At 45.5% G+C, this 16,017-nt stretch overlaps 1 protein-coding gene across 15 annotated transcripts in view; it reads right to left on the reverse strand.

The window, feature by feature from the left end:
* The window catches only part of ADGRL3 (adhesion G protein-coupled receptor L3), a 1,180,558-nt gene that overhangs the window by 501,982 nt on the left and 662,559 nt on the right, over positions 1 to 16,017 (reverse strand). The gene's annotated exons all lie outside the window — the stretch shown is intronic.

Genomic DNA, 16,017 nt, shown 5'->3' on the forward strand with positions numbered 1-16,017 from the left:
AAAATCTGATAAAGCATGGCATACATTTTTATCTGTTGTATTCATATGAAAATGTCTGACAATAGAGATTCACAGGGCTGAATCACAAAGGTTAGGCTCGCACATAACAATCCTGACACACTGCTATGCATAAAAGATAGCAACCATAAGGTTTGTGTCTTTACATAAACAGATGTTAAAAAAAAAGCTATAAAATAAAAGTGAACAAACCCTAAAAGTGCAAACAAGTTACAACCAAACTAAGGTCCCAAGATAAGTATTTCAGGAGTTTTTCAGCAGCATTTCTTCATCCACTATGCTATTTTTGCTTATTTTTATTACTTCTTTGTGTTTTATCACTTTTTTTTATGCTGCAGTTTTTGTCGCTTTTTGCTATTTGACGTTTTACAGTTGCTTTGTTTTTGTTATTTCGCTTTGACAAAATGTTATTGATGCATTCATGTGTGGTCTACATGCCTGTGAACATGTGCATTTTTTTCCTAAGAATTTTCCTCATCTAATACAAGTCTATGGGGAAAATCTGTACATAAAACTCAGCGCACCCGCAAGAGACATTGACAAGTTGAGGATTTAAAGCACGCACCGCAGGTCAGTTTATGCAGCATAAAAAAAGGGCAGAGGGCAGGAGATTTCTATAAATCCTATCCACTTTTCCATTTTCTTGCACAGTGAAAATACAGTGATAGAAATTCATGGTGGGAACTTAACTTGAGAAGAAATATTTCAGAACCACATGACTAAAATGTATTTTCCACATTGTGAATGCATAGGAGGAACATGATGTTTATTAAAAATATGCCCATATTGAAAAACTAGAAGGTGGCCCGATTCTACGCATCGGGTATTCTAGAATTTACGTATTGTGTAGTTCATGTATGATTTTTGTTTTATATATATATATAGATGTTGTTGTGTGTAGTTACCAAGTGTTTGTGTAGGGCGCTGTACATGTTCTGGATGTTGTCTGGGTGTGATGGGGGGTGAGAGCGGTGTTGTTTGTGTGTTGCGTTGTTTGTGGAGCGCTTTGTGTCTGTAGCGTTGTGTGTGTGCTGCGCAGTTTGTGTGTGTGTGGTGTGTTTTGGGGGGAGGTATGTTTTGTGCAATGTGCGTGTTGTGCGGTATGTGCGTATATTTGTGTGTGCAGCGTTGTCTGTGTGTGTGGGTGTCTGTGTAGGGCAGTTGTTTGTGGTTCCCAGTGTGTGTGTGTGGTGTGGTGTGTTGTGCAGTGCGCGCGCGCGTATGTGTGTGTTGGGGGAGGTGTGCACTTCCCATCGTGCTCCATCCCCCATGCAGCGCACTCCCCATCGTGCTCCATCCCGTATGCTGCGCACCCCCCATCGTGCTCCATCTCCCATCCTGCGCACTCCCAAACGTGCTCCATCCGCCATGCTGCGCACTCCCCATCGTGCTCCATCCCCCATGCTGCGCACTCCCAAATGTGCTCCATCCGCCATGCTGCGCACTCCCAAACGTGCTCCATCCGCCATGCTGCGCACTCCCAAACGTGCTCCATCCCCCATGCTGCGCACTCCCAAACGTGCTCCATCCGCCATGCTGCGCACTCCCAAACGTGCTCCATCCCCTATGCTGCGCACCCCCCATCGTGCTCCATCTCCCATCCTGCGCACTCCCAAACGTGCTCCATTCGCCATGCTGCGCACTCCCAAACGTGCTCCATCCGCCATGCTGCGCACTCCCAAACGTGCTCCATCCGCCATGCTGCGCACTCCCCATCGTGCTCCATCCCCCATGCTTCGCACTCCCAAACGTGCTCCATCCGCCATGCTGCGCACTCCCCATCGTGCTCCATCTCCCATGCTGCGCACTCCCAAATGTGCTCCATCCGCCATGCTGCGCACTCCCAAACGTGGTCCATCCGCCATGCTGCGCACTCCCAAACGTGCTCCATCCGCCATACTCCGCACTCCCCATCGTGCTGCATCCTCCATGCTGCGCACTCCCAAACGTGCTCCATCCGCCATACTCCGCACTCCCCATCGTGCTGCATCCCCCATGCTGCGCACTCCCAAACGTGCTCCATCCGCCATGCTGCGCATTTCCAAACGTGCTCCATCCGCCATGCTGCGCACTCCCAAACGTGCTCCATCCGCCATGCTGCGCACTCCCAAACGTGCTCCATCCGCCATGCTGCGCACTCCCAAACGTGCTCCATCCGCCATGCTGCGCACTCCCAAAGGTGCTCCATCCGCCATGCTGCGCCAGCATCAGCCTCTCCGTCTCCAGCATCAGCCTCCCCATCCCAGCCTTCCCCAGGTTCAGCCTCTCTCCTCTCAGCCTCCTCCAGCACGCCGTGCTCCTCTGCCGACACTCACAGATCCGATCGCATACACTCACACACACCCACCCGATCGCATACACTCACAAACACCCGATCGCATACACTCACACACACCCGATCGCATACACTCACACACAAAGACACACACACTGACGATATTGCACATACGCGCTGATACTCACAACATCCGGGGATATCACATGCTTCTGGCCATGTGATCCCCCGGCAGGTCCTGGAAGCTCACAGCACAGTATCGCCGCCGAGAAGCAAGCGATATCCCAGGATGTTGTGAGTATTTGGATGCGATGTGATGTGTGAGGTGTGTGTGAGTGTGATCTGATTTGTGTGTGTATGTGTGTGTGCTGTTATGTGTGTGTATGTTCCGCAGCTGCAGGACCTTGATGTGTGGATGCGATGTGATGTGTGTGTGAGGTGTGTGTGAGAGTGAGTGTGAGCCGGTGTACACTGGTAACTATGATACACATCGGGTAACTAAGGGACCTTAGTTACCCGATGTGTATAATGGTTACCAGCTTTCACGGCCTCCGTCAAGATCCCAGCATCGCAAGGTTATGTCTGGCGCTGCCGGGATCCTGACGGAGCCGGTGTAGAAGCAAGCGATATCCCAGCATGTTGTGATGTGTGAGGTGTGTGTGAGAGTGAGTGTGATCTGATGTGTGTGTGTGTACTCACCTGGGAATCGGAGCTCCGTGTCAGTTGGGCCAGAGCGAGCGTGCATTGCGTGAGGGGGGCGGGGCCTGCAGAGAGCCGGGGTGAGAGGCCAATCCGTGTGGGGGGGCGGGGCCATGGCGAGCCCAGCGGCCAATCAGCTTTGTGTCACCGTAAGGACACAATTTCGGAGCATGACAGACAGACAGACAGACAGACAGACACACAGACAGACAGAATAAGGCAATTATATATATAGATTGCAGAATTATATATGATTTTGAGTATGTAACATGAATTCTCGTATTTGGGCTTGTTCATGCTTATGTATTTACACTAAACATCTAATAAGCTTTAGAGTTGTTTTATAATCTTCACAGTCTTTCAGAGTTTTTGCTAAAGTTTTCACCCGTGAAAAAAAGCAAAGAAAATTGCATAAAGATTCCATTAAAAAATGCAGCAAAAGCACAAACATTTTACAGTGTTTTTCACATCAATACTCAATTTTTTGCAACACTGCCTGAATCTTTCTGTGCATGCTCTCAATGAGAATCAAGTATGTTTCGACCGAAATCTGATCCCAGGTCTCTTCTACATCATCCCACTGTTAGTACATACTGGTCGACTCATTTGGGTATGTATACAGCTACTTCTTTAACTCTACCTGCAAGTGTTTCATTGGGTTGAGGTCTGGGGACTGTGGAGGCAAGTCCAGAACCTCTACTTCATTGTCATTGGAGCTTTCCTTCACCAATCTCGATGTACTCGATGTATGCTTATGGTCACTGTCCTGCTTTAACACTATGTCAACCTTTTCATACCTATAGTACTCGAGTGTACGAAGTAACTCAACATCACATATAGCTCAACATTGAGACCACCATCAATCCTGTCAATTATCCAACACCTTTGACTGTGAAGCAACCCTATATCATCAGGCTTCCTTCACCAAACTTGATAGTTCCTTCAATTTCTCCATCCGTTAGCCCCTTTTCTCCTTGTTTTTTCCAGAACCATTTGCACCAATCAGAGCCTAATCTAATGACTTTTGTCTTATCACTCTAAATCAGCCATTGCACCTGCACATTGAACCCTGCTGCAAGGAGGAAATTAACTTTTTTCCTTTGAGCAGTATTCCGGTTTCAGTCACGGGAGTGGCGCCAGAGTGGGTTTAGTCACCTCTCTGTGTATAGTGACTGGCTGTAGCCACGCCGCCCACACTGACTGACCTGGTTCTAATGCTGAACATCTGTCAGTCAGTTTGGTGGTATGGATACAGTCACCGTTCTTGATACATAGAGCAGTGACTTAATCCACACCGGCACCTCCCTCTGTGACTGAAACCCGAATGCTACCGGGAGGATACAAATTAATTTCCCCCCCAACAGAGGGGTTCAATGTGCAGGCACTGGACAGGATCCAAACGCTTTTTATCTATCTGCAGATTAACCGTATATTTGTAGGCTAATTGCGTTTTTACATGGGGCATGTTCCCTTTAAATTATCGCACTCAAGCCAACCGATTATACTATCTGAATTTTGCCTCTCGTGCTTTGAGTAGGTGCTCTTTTATTTAGCCCCTCACTTTGGTCCCTTGACACAACAGATCGTCATATCCGATCAAATGCAGAAAACTATTACCAGCACTCAGCTCATGTGGACAGGGCTGGTGTCAGCGCCTGGTGCACCAGAGTCCTGGACAGATGGGGAAGGCAACTCACTGTTGTCAGTTCTGCGGCCCACAAGCTGAGTTCCGGGGACCGCAGTGCTTGAGCCAGCAGCCGCACTTTCTTGGCTGTCGGCCCTTTAAATCTACACTTGCATGCAACGTAGTGAATGTTGTGTGCAGGGACATTGAATTTCCTCTGTGGGTTGAGCTTGCGTGCAGTGTGCTCCCATCCCACTGATGAAGAGAAGCCACACTGCCAACCAGTGTCCCCCAGCACAGGGTATGCCCTCTCTAGCTGTATGAGCCCCCCTCCCCTGAGCTGTATGTTCCTCCGCCCTGAGCTGTATGGGTCCCCCTGATCTGTATGGGCATCCATCCTGAGCTGTATATGCCCCCCTGAGCTGTGTGGGCTTCCCCTCCTGAGCTGTATGGGCCCCCCTCCTGAGTTGTATGGCCCCCAGAGCTTTAGGTGCATTCCTTGAGCTGTATGGGCCCCCATAGCTGTATGCCCCCCCAGAGTTCTATCTGCCCCCCAGAGCTGTATGGGCCCCACCAGAGCTGTATGTGCTGCCCCCCAGAGCTGTATATATGCAGCCCCCCAGAACTGTATGGGCTCCCCAGAGATGTATGGACCCCCAAAGTTTTATATGGGCCCCCAGAGCTATATGTGCAGCCCCACAGAGCTGTGTGTGCGGTCCCCAGAGCAATAAGCTGCCCACCCCAGTAATGTGTATGCCCCCAGTAATGTTATGCCCCCCAAGTAATGTTATGCCCCCCAGTAACCTGTATGCCCTCCAGTAATATCTATGCCCCAGTACCTCCTGTGATGTATATTGTGTAGCCCCCAGCCCCTCTTGTAATATATATGCTGTAGCCCCAAGACCCTCCTGTGATATATATACTGTAGCCTTGAGCCCCATCCTGTGATTTATATACAGTTGCCTTGAGCCCCTCCTGTGATGTATATACTGTAGCCTCCAGCCCTCCTGTGATTTCTATACTGTAGCCCACAGCCCCTCCTTTGATGTATGTACTGTAGCCCCCAAACTCTCTTTTGATAAATATACAGCAGCGTCAGTGTGCACTGTGCATGGCCTTGTCTGTTAGTGACGGCCATCACGCAGCAAGGCCTGCGCAGCCACATGCTCAAGAGTAGATGGATGGAGACAAGTGGAGGAGCTGGCGACTTCCGCATTTTAAAATGATCTCTAATGTGTCTGTGTCTGCATGTATGATGTGTAGCTATGTATGTCAGTGTATTTGACGGTTTATATATTTATGTCTGTTTCTATGTTTTTTTGTGAATTTCTCTTTAAATATGTAAATATGTATGCCTGTGTGTGTATGTGTTTGTATATATATTTGTGTATGTGCATGTCTGTGTGTGCATGGGGCCCACTGAAACTCTTTCATTCGGGGCCCACGAAAACCTGCAACCGGCCCTGCATGTGGAACAGCATTTATCACACTTACATTTTTCAGAGTACCTTTCATTGTAAAGTCCCTGAGCCTGGCAGTCCCATAACTGTCCTGGGACTCCTCCAGGTAAGGATATTGGCTCCAGGGGATGCTTCCTCATCCTCCTCTCTAGTAAGTACAGTGAAATCAAATTCATTGGTTACATCATGTGACCTTGTTACCATAGCTGACTTCTGGTTGCAATCCAGGCTACTATGCACTAGCGCTTTTGCGTATAAGTCCCAGAACAAAGGAATATCTCGGCCAATAACAATAGCATGCAGTAAGTCCTCAACATTTCCTACTTTGTGAGTGTTCTGTCCTCCCTACACAGGCCCTGGGGCGTATGAAGACTGACAGGAAGCTAAACGTGTATCCACTATAGCAATAAGGAGACTGCTGCTTGAAGGGAATTTGTATTTATTGAAAATTAGTAGATGTTTGTTATGTGAAACTGGAACAAAAAGATATGTACAATTAGTACATGTATAATATATTAGGGGACATACATACAGAGCCTGGCAATATACATACAGATGTAAGGTAGCTTAAACCTAACTTAATACATGCAGCTATCTAACATGGTGAGAGTCCAGAGCGGCAGATGGCAACAAAAAAACATATATTTCCTTACGAGCAATGCTATCACACAGGGGATAAAATGGAGTATATACGTGATTTGTGAGTCAGCAGGAAATGGATCCTTCCTACCCCGAATGCACCGCAAAGGGAAGGAGAAAGGAAACCTGAAACACAAGGCTGGTGCTACTAAAGTTTAGTCACTAGAGGAAGCTTAAGTACAACCTATTAAAGGAAACATTAGTCTACAGCAAAGCAAAGAATGAAAAACACGGATTAAATGCAGAAGGCAGAACACTCCCCTTCTGGCATCACTGGATGTCACCATACTTGTCCTCTGATGGTAGAAGCAGAATAAGTTCAGATATCGGTCTGAGGAATGTTTTGGGTTCATCCCCTTTGCTGCACCAATGCAGTTAATACCTCTGTCTGAATGTATGTGCTTGACAGGACCACGGATGGCAATAAATCATCTTAGAGCATTGATGAATCTTGAAGTGTCAAGGGATTCAATGACCTCTATTTGGTTGGCCCTGATTGGCATGCAGGTGAACATGACTGCCTAACGTTTACTATTTGCTTAACAGCCTCTAGTATGTTGTGTAACAACTGACCAAGGCCCAAAAACATTGAGGCTGATGCTGCTAAAGGGAGGGTCTGGGCTGAGTCTGTCTGCTGGTAGGTCAGCCAGCTTTTGGGTTTGAGTCGACCCACGAAGCTTGTGACAGGTAACACATTTAAAGATCACACTGCTGATGCGTTTCTTTGCACCAACAATCCATAGACCACCAGTTCTTATGGCTCCTTCTGTAAACAGTATTCCCTGGTGTTTGGCTAGATTGTGATAGTGCTGCACAATTAAGTAGGTAACATGATGTCTCTTGGGAAGTACAAGAAAAAATTTCTCTGCAAACTCTATTCTGGCCTCTTTGAGTCGGCCCCCTATTCTCAGCAGGCCGCTGTTGTCGATATATGGGTCGAGTTTTCTCAATACGCTGTTCGCCAATATTGGCATTTTGTTGATCAGGTATTGGATTTTTCTAAAGTAGGTTTCTCTTTGAAAATTGAGGATAATGTGGTTTCTAGAAAAATCTAAGTCTCAGGTAATATATGTATTTTGACAATGGTGCCAGCCACTACATCTTTCTGTGTCACAAATTCCAGTGTCCCTGAATGAGTGAGCGATGTGGGTCAAGCAGGTGATAGCTCTGATAAGTGACCTCCAACTTGTTAAATCTGTGAGATCAAAGCTGGATATCGGTGGTCATTGTATGAAGTGTGGACACTTGGGGGCAGATTTCAGCATCTGTGTCCTCTTCTACTAGCTCAAACGTATCTGGAAGACGTTCTTCAATATATAAAAATTATGGTCCTGAAAGCCATGGTGTGCTCTCTAGCCAATTGCGTTAACTGCAAGATCTGCAATTAGCATGATCTGCCAGATTTTGGTCTGTAGATACATAGTGCCACTGTTTTGGGTCAACTGATCTTCTGATTCATAGCACTCTTTAATTGACATAAATGTAGAACCGCCTAGTTTTGTGGTGGATATAATTTAGGACCACTTTGCTGTCTGTGTAGAACTCTGTCTGTTTCAGGTCACTGTCCATTTTAGATATGACAAGTTCAGCTAACTCGACAGCTAAGGCTAAGTTCACATTTCCGTTGATTTGTATCAGTCACATGCGTCGCTTGACGCATGTGACTGATGCGCTGTTCAACGCTGTACAACGGATGACAAAGAACAGAATTCTTTGTCGGATTCCGTTGTGTGCGGGGGGCGGAGTTCGGGGGGGAGGGGAGGAGCCGAGCGGGGCCGTGGCACTGAGGACGTCAGTGCCGCAGTGACTGCAGGACAGGTGAGTGTGTGTGTGTGTGTGAGTGTGTGAGTGTGTGTGTGTATACACATGCTGAATGCGGGAGGGGGCGGAGCCGAGCGGGGGGCGGGGCCAGGCGCTGAGGATGTCAGTGGAAGTGCTGCGGTCTGCATGGCTGGGGACAGGTGAGTGTATCAGTGAGTGAGTGTGTGTATGTGCATGTATGTATGTATGTGTGTGCACATGCAAAGTGCGGGAGGGGGCGGAGCCGAGCGGGGGGCGGGGCCAGACGCTGAGGATGTCAGTAGAAGTGCTGCGGTCTGCATGGCTGGGGACAGGTGAGTGTATGTGTGAGTGAGTGTGTGTATGTGCATGTATGTATGTATGTGCATGTATGTATGTGTGTGTGTGCACAAGCAAAGTGCGGGAGGGGGCGGAGCCGAGCGGGGGGCGGGGCCAGGCGCTGAGGATGTCAGTAGAAGTGCTGCGGTCTGCATGGCTGGGGACAGGTGAGTGTATGTGTGAGTGAGTGTGTGTATGTGCATGTATGTATGTATGTGCATGTATGTATGTATGTGTGTGCACATGCAAAGTGCGGGAGGGGGCGGAGCCGAGCGGGGGGCGGGGCCAGGCGCTGAGGATGTCAGTAGAAGTGCTGCGGTCTGCATGGCTGGGGACAGGTGAGTGTATCTGTGAGTGAGTGTGTGTATGTGCATGTATGTATGTATGTATGTGTGTGTGTGCACATGCAAAGTGCGGGAGGGGGCGGAGCCGAGCGGGGGGCGGGGCCAGGCGCTGAGGATGTCAGTAGAAGTGCTGCGGTCTGCATGGCTGGGGACAAGTGAGTATGTGTGAGTGAGTGTGTGTATGTGCATGTATGTATGTATGTGCATGTATGTATGTATGTGTGTGCACATGCAAAGTGCGGGAGGGGGCGGAGCCGAGCAGGGGGCGGGGCCAGACGAGGGTGTCAGTGGCAGTGCTTGTCTGCATGGCTGGGGACAGGTGTGTGTGTGTGTGTGTGTGTGTACATACATGTGCGGAGTGCGGGAGGGGGCGGGGCCGAGCGGGAAGTGTCGGCCTCCCTGCACACGTAACCAGCCTAAATATCGGGTAACAGCAAAGCACCCGATGTTTACCTTGGTTACCCGATATTTACCTTGGTTACGGGCCTACACCGCTTAGCGCTGGCTCCTTGCACCGTAACCAGGGTAAATATCGGGTAACCAACCAAAGCTGGTGACGTGTGCAGGGAGCCAGAGAGCATGCGCAGCGAAATCCGACGGATCTCGCTGCTCAAAAAACGTTACATGCTGCGTTCCTCCCGCCCGGCGGTCAGTCGTTCCACGACTGATCAGTCGGGCGGAGGGTGCAACGCAGCATCATCAGTCACAATCCGCTGCTCATACAAGTCTATGGGAGCAGCGGAATCCGCTAAACGGATTCCGCTGTTTACAAGAGCAGCGGATTGTGACTGATACATTTTAGCGGAAATGTGAACTTAGCCTAAGACAGCAGCACACAATTAAAACCTGGGTATAATATGTTCTGGTTGTGGTATAAGTATGGCTTTACCCATAACGAACCTGATGGGATTTTGATGTTTAGAATCCATAGTCTTAAGATAGACAACAGCAGCAATCGCCTTGACAGAAGCATCTGCAAATACATGCAGTTTTTTGCTTTGTATTTCTGTAGAAGACACAGGGGTGTATGATCTTGGCACATTCAGATTTGAGAATGCTGCTAAAGAATTCTTCCAATCCTCCCAGTGGGTCTTCCTATCATGTAGCAGAGGAGTATCCCAGTCTGATGTTTCACTGGTTAAGTCTATTAATAGGGCTTTGCCTTGTATTGTAACAGGAGCCGTGAAACCTAAGGGATCGTAGAGACTGTTGATTGTAGACAGAATACCTCTACATGTGAAGGGTTTTTCTTCCTGGCTGACCAGGAAAGTGAAAGTGTATTTTCATAACCTAAACCAAATTTGAGAGGGTTTCAGCTTTTAAAAGATTAATTTGTAAAACCAATGGATGAATTTAAAGTCAGGTTATAAGCTTTTATTTACATAACATGGATAAGCAACAGAACTTCTGTCAGGGACTGTATTAATGTCTATCATCCTTGCTGCATGTTTGCCTGACTCTTCTCCCAGATATTTGACTAAGAGGTCTATTACTTTCCTGTGTAGAAACCCCAAGTCAATTGAATTCTAAGAGCCCATTAGCGACCAGTTCACGTTGCGCAAAGAACTTCGCAAAGTTTGTTGTGAGATGGTTATCAGCAGGCTGTATGGGGAATGGGTCACCCTGGTAGTGGTGTGGGGTGCTGTAAGTATCCTCTGGGTGGCGCCAGCCAGTATCATATTGATTTGGACTGATGTATGTCATGTCAGCATGGTAATTTGCTTCAGTTACCTGATGGATGGCAAGGCTGTCATCGGCAGAGTTGTCTTGCGTGATGTTTTCGAGTTTATATCTGTCCTGGGATCGAGCCTCATGCTGAATCATGTTTCTTTCGCTTGAGATGTGCTGTCATCTTGATACTGGTTCAGGATCACAGTTTGAGTCAGGCTCAGTATGCTGTTTTGTCTTGGCAGCTCAGAATTTTGCTTCTCGGTCTCTGCTTCAGCTAGAGTGGCTGCGGCTTCTTTTTCTGCTGCTAGTATTTCGAAGGCGTCGTCCAGGTGCGCTTTTTCCATTTGTGACCTTTGCTCTTGTTCAGCTTTCTCTACATCTAGGCGCGCGTTCTCACTATCTAAGCGTCCTCTCTCAATTTGCGACCTTCCATCTTGTTCAGCTTTCCTTACATCTAGGCATGCTTTCTCTCAATCAAAAGCGTGCTCTCTCAATTTGTTCAAATCTAACAGAGTTGTATAATCAGTAGACTTACCATATGGGATGGGGATCATGGCATATACACAGGTTTGAGAAATTTATAATTATTCTCTGCCATTATAAATACATCCTTATGTGTACATGGTTATTCAGCTCCTGATAAAGCCATTGACATGATAGCGTAACGCTTGGGGATTGCCTGTGTCCTCTCCTTATACTTTTTGGCATATCGCACAGTCAAGCAACCCAGCTCTCCCATTGCCAGTGTATTCTCTTTGAATTTTGTTCGTCTATATGGGATACACAGGTAACATTTGGATGACCCAGCGCTTTTTACTCAGTGTAGGGGATTTTCATGTTATCTATTTTTCACACTTGTACAGGTTGAGAATAGACATATGTATTATCACTATTGTACTGGGGATTCATCCTTGACTCAATGTTTATTATAGTGAGAGAGATGCAGCATTGTTAATTCCATTATTATGGAATGTTTTTAATTGTTTTTATATTGTACACATTTGATATTGTAATAATAAAATCATATATTTTGCACATGATACTTCCAGCATATATTGGATTTATTTATTTACATGGAATTACTGGTGCCCAGTCGATACCCTACTTGTTGGTTGTAGTTCCTTAGTGTTTGGTATCTGGCACAGAATTCCTTATACAGTATTCATTGGTGGTGCTAAAATCCCCTTTGCTTTGTCTCTCTCAATTTGCGACTTTCCATCTTATTTAACTTTCTTTAAATCTAGGCGCGCTTTCTCACTATCTAAGCATGCTTTCTCAATTTGCAACCCTCCCTCTTGTTCAGCTTTTTCTACTTTCAGCTGAATCTCATGGTCAGCGAAGGTTTCTCATATTCAGCTTTTGCGCGGCAATGGCGACAGCACTGCTGATAGATTTCTTTGAGGAGATAGAAGCTATGGATCTCATTCTGTATGAGGATTTGTGGGACATGTTGCTTTAAGGGTATAGCTTATTTGTGCAGATATTGCTGTGGCTGTACGGAGTCTCTGAGTAGCCAATGTGTTGAATCCCACCAGCTGGATAGCCGTTGTTTGACTGTTCTGTCCTCCCTACATGGGCCCTGGGGCATATGAACATTGACAAGCAGTTAAACCTTTGACCACTATAGCAATAAGAAGCCTGTTACTTTAAGGAAGTTGTATTTATTGAACATTAGTAGATATTTGTTAGGTGAAACTGGAACAATAATACATGTACAATCAGTACGTGTATAATATAATAGGGAGCATACATACAGAACCTGACAATATACATACAGATGTACGGTAGCTTAAACCTAACTTAATACATGCAGCTATCTAGCATGGTGAGAGTCCAGAGCTGCAGATGGCAACAAAAAGCATATATTTGCTCACCAACAATGCAATCACACAGGGGATAAAATGGAGAATGTCCTCGGTTTGTGAGTCACCAAGAAATGTACGCTTCCTACCCAGAATGCACCACAAAGGGGAGGAGCAAGGAAACATGAAATACAAGCCTGGTGCTACAAAAGTTTGGTCACTAGAGGGAGCTAAAGTACAACCTAGTAAAGGAAACATTAGTCTATAGCAAAGCAATGAATGAAAAACACGAATTGAATGCAGAAGGCAGAACAGTGAGATATGGACTCAAGTCTGTGTTTACTTCGACCAGAGCCATGAGATAGTATTTGTTGTCTCAATGGATACACCTGATCCCCACCCTCTCAAAGACAGTCAGGAAAGCCTCAATGTCATCCTCCAGAGTCATCTTCTGTAAGGCCTCCAGTACTGTTCAACTCACAGTAGTACCGTCACTTTGGCTGGCACGACGTGCCATTCCACTGGCCTGGAAAATTTCTGTCAGCAGAGCCATATTGTTGAAATTTCTGGAATTGGAGCTTGATGGTTTCCTGACGGGCATGCTGTTGCGGCTGCAACTGCAGATTGGCCTGGACTAGCAGTTTAATGAGCTCCTCTGTGCTTTCAGAATGTGTTTGCAATGCTCTAGCAGTCTTTACCCAGGATATCCAGTCTTTAAACTGTAACCAACTGTGCTCTTCGGGACTTCTGGCCCACATTCAAACACCAATTGTAGAGGTTGAGCTCTCTGGTAGCTGCTTGTATACACATGGCACAGGGTTTTATATCAAAACAGCATGTAGATTATTGTCTTTCATAAACTTTACAGCTCCAAAACGAAAAACAGCCTTCCTTCAGTATAAATAAATAACAAGCAGTTCTTTCCACAGGTATAATAAATATGGTAAATGCAGCAGACTCACTAGTCTATGTATTCCCCATAGCAGCTCCTACTTGTATTTTACGTGCTCACAAAACACCTCTCTGCTTGATTTCAGCACTCCTCTCTTTGCAAAGAAGTGTGTTCAGTGTAGGTATTTGAAATGCTATAAACTTGCATATAAAATAAAACAGTGATATAGCTAATGAATCCAATTCTATTCATAAATATACAGATCAGTCCTTATAATCATACCTAAGAGATATCGGGTTTTTAATCTAAAAATCCATGTCTTCTTTTCGCAGGAATCATAAAGATGTCTATTTCTGGTAGTTATCGCTGTGGACAAAAGTTGTGTGGTTTATGCAAATATATGTACAATACGGCCACATTTAATTCTATTGTTACACACAAAGAATACCCCATTAATAGGTTTGCAAATTGCAGCTCCACATATGTGATTTATTTAATTACACGTGAGACCTGCGGTGTTCAATAAGTAGGTAATACTACCCGTCCTTTACGGAGAAGGATCTCTGAACATCTTTATGATTCCTGTAATAAAAGTACCAGGAGCCCCTCGGGAGCTTCCCAGCATTTTATTTCTGCACATGGAGGTGATGTCAGCACATGCAGAGTTAATGTGATAGAAATTATCCCAAATCCAAAGAGGGGTGAAGACAGAAAAAAAGAATTACAGCGAAAAGAAGCCATGTGGATTTTTAGATTAAAAACCTGATATCCCTTAGGTATGAATATAAGGACTGATCCTCTGTATATCTATGAGTAGCATTGGATTAATTAGCTATATCACTATTTGTAAAATATTCCGGTTGCTTCTCCCCCTACCTCCCTTTTTTTTTTCCACTTCCCTTCAGCGGTGTATATATTTCCATGTTTATTTCAGTTTGGCTATGCTATGACTTGATGAACCATATGTTTTTTTAAAAACATGCTTATTTTTTAACTATTTTAAAGATATGGAATAAAAGTTGTTTTTATAATTTCCTGGTCGAGTTGCTGGAATTTTCAAACCAAGAATACTAGGTCCCATTATGGTATATATGTTCCCCATCCTGGGCTACTCATGGTATATATGTCCACATACTGGTATATATGTTCCCCATCCTAGGCCCCATCCTGAGAAATATTGCCCCATCTTGCGCCCATCCTCGGATATATGGTATGTCCCCATCTTGGAATATTTGTGTGAAACCCATTTGTGCCAACGTCTATGCATGTTATCAGGCGAAAATCATCAGAATGTGAACTTTGTGAACTATGTGAACTTTTGATCAGGGACATTTGGATGTTTTTTGGTTGTCATTATGATTTAAAAAGAGAAAACACAGTAGTTTGACAATAAATGGCTTCACCCAACCACTAACCATGAGTGGAAAAAAAGATTTTGTGTTATAATTCATGTTCTCAAAAAAGGCCAAGAAAGCAAAAAATCTGCCAGGATATGTAAAGTTTTGAGCACAACTGTATGTCCCCCATCCTGGTATATATATCACCCATCCTGGTATATATACATATATCTGTCCCCCATCCTGGTATAGATGTCCCCATCCTGGTATATATGTCCCCGATCCTAGTATATATGTCCCCATCCTGGTATATACATCTCCCATCCTGGAATTTATATCCCCCATCCTGATATATATGTGTCCCCTTCCTGTTATATATACTGTATGTCCCCATCCTGGTATATATATATATATACAGTTAGGTCCAGAAATATTTGGACAGTGACACAATTTTCGCGAGTTGGGCTCTGCATGCCACCACATTGGATTTGAAATGAAACCTCTACAACAGAATTCAAGTGCAGATTGTAACGTTTAATATGAAGGTTTGAACAAAAATATCTGATAGAAATTGTAGGAATTGTACACATTTCTTTACAAACACTCCACATTTTAGGAGGTCAAAAGTAATTGGACAAATAAACCAAACCCAAACAAAATATTTTTATTTTCAATATTTTGTTGCGAATCCTTTGGAGGCAATCACTGCCTTAAGTCTTCAACCCATGGACATCACCAAACGCTGGGTTTCCTCCTTCTTAATGCTTTGCCAGGCCTTTACAGCCGCAGCCTTCAGGTCTTGATTGTTTGTGTGTCTTTTCGTCTTAAGTCTGGATTTGAGCAAGTGAAATGCATGCTCAATTGGGTTAAGATCTGGTGATTGACTTGGCCATTGCAGAATGTTCCACTTTTTTGCACTCATGGACTCCTGGGTAGCTTTGGCTGTATGCTTGGGGTCATTGTCCATCTGTACTATGAAGTGCCGTCCGATCAACTTTGCGGCATTTGGCTGAATCTGGGCTGAAAGTATATCCCGGTACACTTCAGAATTCATCCGGCTACTCTTGTCTGCTGTTATGTCATCAATAAACACAAGTGACCCAGTGCCATTGAAAGCCATGCATGCCCATGCCATCAC

Source organism: Anomaloglossus baeobatrachus, chromosome 1, assembly GCF_048569485.1.
Source record: "Anomaloglossus baeobatrachus isolate aAnoBae1 chromosome 1, aAnoBae1.hap1, whole genome shotgun sequence".
Taxonomy (NCBI): Eukaryota; Metazoa; Chordata; class Amphibia; order Anura; family Aromobatidae; genus Anomaloglossus; species Anomaloglossus baeobatrachus.